Source organism: Antechinus flavipes, chromosome 3, assembly GCF_016432865.1.
Source record: "Antechinus flavipes isolate AdamAnt ecotype Samford, QLD, Australia chromosome 3, AdamAnt_v2, whole genome shotgun sequence".
NCBI classification, from domain to species: Eukaryota; Metazoa; Chordata; class Mammalia; order Dasyuromorphia; family Dasyuridae; genus Antechinus; species Antechinus flavipes.
Genome location: NC_067400.1, coordinates 246,637,626 through 246,643,868, shown reverse-complemented (window position 1 = coordinate 246,643,868; position 6,243 = coordinate 246,637,626).

The window sequence follows — 6,243 nt, the reverse complement described above, 5'->3', positions numbered from 1 at the left end:
GAATTTTAAAATTTTATTTAAAATTAATTTTAATTTTAATTTAATTTTAAGAATGACAAAGTTACATAGCCTTAGGTACTGATTATCAGATGATATTAAATGAAAGTAAATGTTAAGCAATAATGTTAATGCTATAATAATGTTAAGCAATCTGCTTTTCCTGTTCTTTCCCAAAATTAGGTTGCTACAGACATAGAAAGATTAGTGATACAAATGCTGAGTGTTTACTCTGGGGATTCATCAGGAACCCAGTAGATCTCAATAGAGAAGAAATGAAGAATTTGAAAGCATGATTGCAAAAGACTAGAAAAGCCATAACAATGTGTGCCAGAAGTTGATGTGTTTGAGTATTAGCTAAAGGATTCCTGAGCAGCAAAATGTAACTCAGACCCAAATGTGCTGTATAGACATGCTGTAAAATGAAGTTCTAGATGATTAAGAGTTGCTAGTTAGCCATAGGAGTACATAGGAGTACAAAAAACATAGGAGTACAAAATGGGGCATAATATATGTTACCAAGTTTACAAAAATTTTCATCAAGCAATTCGTGGATTAATGGCTAGAGTTGCTAGGGGCATAATATATGTTACCAAGTTTACAAAAATTTTCATCAAGCAATTCGTGGATTAATGGCTATTAATCCACGAATTGCTTGATGAAAATTTTTGTAAACTTGGTAACATATATTATGCCCCATTTTGTACTCCTATTTTTTTTTCTTATTTAAAAAAAATAGATTTGTATTGGTTTAAAAGCTAAAAATAAAGTACAACGTATCACTTGCTTTTTGACACATTAATTGAACAATTGGATAAATTGAGATATGCTGCTGTGTCTAGGGGTATAGAACAAATGTAAGTTCTTGGCCTGGGCCTCCCAACTAAGGAGACTAAGGCCTTGATTCCACCTAGTTTTCTTTTCTCCACTTGGACCCGTTTTGGGTTCAGTTTTGTGTGAAGTCAGGATTAGCTCCCTGGAGGCCTCAGAATCAGCTGGAGTCAGGATAAGCAAAAGTCCTTGGTCTTTAGGGGGAGAAGTGAAGGGGATCAACAAAATTGCCACATGCTCTCCACTGACCTCACTTCTCCTCGTCCTTCTCCAAAGTGACTCTGGCTTGTCTCACTCTACCCCCTAATCCCTCCTACAATTCACCTAACCGCAAGCATTGAGCTAGCATTAACTGTGAGAAGAGAAATTCTAAACATGCTAATAGAGTTATTGTCCAGTAAGTAATTAGCTTTAAGTGCTCGGTTGTCTGATTCAAGTGCACCTATTCAGAGTTTCAGTCCAAGTTTGAAGGAATCATCTTTCTCATAGGCACTAACCTAGAGCCAGAATTGTACTTGTGTGATCTCCCTTAGAGAGTCATAGTGAAAAACATGTATATTAAAAATTTTTAGACTGAGACCTTATAGAACAAATTCCTTTCCACTGTTTTCTGTGAAATTATTGACCTTTTGTTCTTGTACCTGACTTTCATTATCATAATCATTACTATTATTTTATTTTTACAAAGTAATTCTTTGTCTGTTTGATTGGTATGGCACTGAATAACTCAATTTAGTATTGTCATTTTGTTATATTAACTCAACAACATGAATTTTCTTAATTATTTCTTTATATTAAGCCTATTGTTTGCTGTTGCTTTGTTAGATTGATAAGCCTGCCTTTTTAATTTTTCCTCAGATAAAGCATAATAAATTTCAAACTAGGACTTTTATTTTCAACTGCCTTAAAATTTTTATTGTGTTTCTTAAAAAACATATTGATTCTACTATTTTATTCTCTAGCTTCTTCCATTTTGTAGGTGAGTTCATCCTATCCACATTTATAATTAGGATCATTAAGTGTATATTTACCTTAATGGCATTTTCTTATTCTTTTCCTTCTCTTTGTTTTCTACCCATTCTTTATAAAGAAGAGGTTGGTGAGAAAGATGAGCTTCCTTCCTCCCTCCCTCCTTTTTTCCCTTCCTCTTTCCTTCTCTCCCTCCTTTTCTCCCCCCCTCCTTTTCTCCTTCCCTTTTCTCCTACATTCTTACCTCTCTTCCTCCCTTCTTCCTTCCTTCCATTTTAAATCCCTTTCTTAGTATTTTCTGTTCAAATTTGCCTTTATCTTCCTTCTTACATTTGAATTTATCATGGATTTTGTGCTGAAATTGTTTTTCTTTGAAGGTTTCTGTATAGAGGTTTTGGAGTAACTTGTTTTAGGTTTTGTCTTGAGTGTCCCTTTCACTGTTTAAAAGATCTTTATGGTGAGATTCTTTTTAATTTATTCTTGCTTTAGCCATTACTGGCCAGGCACTGTGTACTTCTGGAAAGAATGTCTAGGCCTATTGGACTGAACCTCTTGGGCTCTTTGCTAGACCTTTATTCATGTCATTCCCCTAAAAGGCTCTGTCCTTTTCCCTTTTCTATATAATTTAACTTAGTGATCTCATCAGCCTCCATTGATACTATTGCCCTCTCTGTGCTTGTGATTCTCAAATATCTTTATCTAGTCTGATCCTCTCTGCTGACTTCTAGACTCACTTCTCTATTAGATGTTCCAAACTGAATAACTTAGACATATAAACTCCACATGTCCAAAACAAAATTCTTTCCTCCATCAGCCCTCCCTTCTTGATTTGTTTATACTATTAAGAGAACCCTTATCCACTCAGTCCCCCATGCTCACAACCCCCAAAAAAGAGTCATTTTTGACTCTTCATATCACAGTTTTTCCCCGTGCCTGTCAATTTTACTTTCATCACATCTCTTTTCTTTCCTCTGACACTGTAATGTCCAAACTAGCTCTTTGGAGGACCTGGGAAATGGTCTAGTCTTGTAAAATGGTAGCAAGTTGGAGCTCTGATTATCCCTGTTATACCTCTCAGGGAGATAATCATTTACTCTGCTCTTTTCTAGACAGACTAGCCCTTTACTGGGGGTTTGGTTTTCATTACTAAGGGGTTATATTTAAGATGTTTAGTTGCTGGGGAGGCACTGGATACTTGGGTCCAATCTGTGTTTTAGGAAGAATTTTTTTTTTTTTTTTGCTGAGGCATTTGGGGCTAAGTGACTTGCCCAGGGTCACACAGCTAGGAAGTATTAAGTGTCTGAGACAGATTTGAACTCAGGTCCTCCTGACTTCAGGGCTGGTGCTCTTATCCACTACACCATCTAGCTGCCCCAGGAAGATTACTTTTGACAGTTAAGTGGAGCACGTAATAGACTGGGAAAAGAGATGTATTAGAAAGACCAACCAGCTGGCAATTGCAATAGTCCAGGCTTGATGAGATGAGGGCCTGTAGTAGAGTGGTAGTAGTGTCATATAGAGGGCTGGAACTCTGAAAAGGTGTACTTGAATGGTCAGCAGGGTACTTATAGTTAAGCACATACTTAGTGTAATGTAATGATGTAATCACTCTAGTTAAGCACATACCTAGTGTAATATGGTGATGTAATGGCTACAGTTGGCGCATACTCAGTGTGCCGTGGTGACATAATCGTACTGAAGTACTTAAGGGCTTGAAGGACTCGGAATGAGCCTCTCAGCCACAAACACAGAGAAGACTTCAGGCTCCAGACTCCAGATTCCAGACTCTTTGACCAGCCATCATGGCGGCTCTCCTGCCTCCTTCACTCCACTAAGACCAAGGACTCGGGCTGATCTTATAAAATTATTCCAGGTAATTATATTAGGGACACCTAGCACAGTGTAGATAAAGAGTACTGTTCCTGGAGTCAGAAGAACCTAGTTCAAATCCAGACCTCAGACACCTAACACTTACTGTGTAACTTGAACAAGTCACTTAACCCGTTTGCCTCAGAAAAAATAAAAGTGGTGAATCACAGCATAAATCTTTTCCTCTTTAAAAATTACTCTTATCCCTCCCAATATTCCCTCCTTAAGCAAACAAAAACAGAAACCTGAAATATTAAATGCCTAATTTAAGAAAAATACTAAACTTGCCATGCTGGAAAACGGATCAATATTTATCTTTTTAAAAATTATTTTATAACTTTATATTGACAGAATCCATGCCAGGGTAATTTTTTACAACATTATCCCTTGTACTCATCTCTGTTCCAATTTTTCCCCTCCCTCCCTCCACCCCCTCCCCCAGATGGCAAGCAATCCTTTACATGTTGAATAGGTTACAGTATATCCTGGATACAATATACGTGTGCAGAACCAAACAGTTCTCTTGTTGCACAGGGAGAATTGAATTCAGAAGGTAAAAATAACCCAGGAAGGAAAACAAAAATGCAAATAGTTCACATTCATTTCCCAGTGTTCTTTCTTTGGATGTATCTGCTTCTGTCCATCATTTATCAGTTGAAACTGAGTTAGGTCTCTTTGTCAAAGAAATCCACTTCCATCAGAATACATCCTCATACAGTATCATTGAAGTGTATAATGGATCAATATTTATCAAAAGCCCTACTATATGCCAAGCACTATGCTAAGTGCTGGGGATAAACAAGAGTAAACAATGTCCTCAAGTAGCTTGCAATCTATATGGCCTATATACCCTAATTAGGATATCTAAGACAGTAGTTAAACTGGCATCTTTCTGATACACTGAATTGTCTCACCATACCCGTGTTTCCTTTAAAGTGAACCATCAATGAATTCATTAGTTCTGTTTTCCTGCTTCTATTCTCTCTTCATATTTGTCTCTCTAGCTTTGTATCTGTTGCTCTCTCATCATTGTGTCATCTTTTTCTCTTACATTTAAGTTCAATTTACATCATTAAGTTTTGATTGCTTGGTAAATTTTAAAGATTCTTGACCAGGATCTTTGCCCTGCTCTGATTTTGTCAGAAAGAACATTTTATTTCATCATTCCTGTTGATATTTTTTTTATTATAGCTTTTTATTTACAAATATATGCATAGGTAATTTTTCAGCATTGACAGTTGCAAATCCTTTTGTTCCAACTTTTTCCCTCCTTTCCCCCACCTCTTCCTCCAGATGGCAGGTTGACTAATACATGTTAAATATGTTTAAGTTAAATAAAATATATGTATACAATTCCAAACAGTTATTTTGCTGTATAAAAAGAATTGGACTTTGAAATATTGTACAATTAGCCTGTAAAGGAAATCAAAAATGCAGGTGGACAAAAATAGAGGGATTGGGAATTCTATGTAGTGGTTCAGCCAAGAGGAAAAAATTCTCTGGAAATCACTCTTCACTGGCATATATATGACTCTTCTGAGAGAATGGGATTATGGGTTTTCTCCCATAGTGCTCTCTGGCCCAAGAGCTTTAAGGGAGGTGTGAATTCAGATCTCATACTAAACCCTGAAATTTCCCAAACATGTGAACTCCAAGGAGTAAAGGTGTGAACACAAGCATTGTATCAATTAGTTCTACTTAGTACCTTGTTTCAGGTTCTGGCCCAAAACATCTTCTTGTAAGATCAGATCAATAATCTATCAACTCTAATGAGTTAGCAGTTTGTAAAGATTCCAACAATTTATAGTCATTTCCCAGAGTTCTTTTGCTGGGTGTACCTGGTTCAGTTCATTACTGCTCTATTGGAACTGATTTGGTTCATCTCATTGAAGTGGGCCATGTCCATCAGAATTGATCATCATATAGTATTGTTGAAGTAATGATCTTCTGGTCCTGCTCATTTCACTCAGCATCAGTTCATGTAAGTCTCTCCAGGTCTTTCTGAAATCATCCTGTTGGTAATTTCTTACAGAACAATAATATTCCATAATATTCATATACCACAATTTATTCAGCCTTTCTCCAATTAATGGGCATCCATTCAGTTTCTAGTTTCCAGTTTCTGGCTATTACAAAAAGGGCTGCCACAAACCTTGCACATACAGATTCCTTTCCCTTTTTAAAAATCTCTTTGGGATATAATCCCAGTAGTAACACTGCTGGGTCAAAGGGTATGCACAGTTTGATAACTTTTTGAGCATAGTTCCAAATTGCTCTCCAGAATGGCTGGATGTGTTCACAATTCCACCAACAATGTATCATCAGTGTCCCTGTTTTCCCACATCCCCTCCAACATTCCTCTTTAGTTGATATACTATCTTAAATTTTTCAGGATGGATAATTTTAGGATATAGAATAATCTTTATCACCACTGAATAATTTTGTGCACCTTGAAGTTTTTAAGTTTTTGATATGTTATTTGCAACCATCAGGCAATATCTTAAACTAATGGCTATCCTCTGTTGTGCCCATTTTAATATTTTGCTTTCCACCCTGTGACAACTATATTGTTACAAC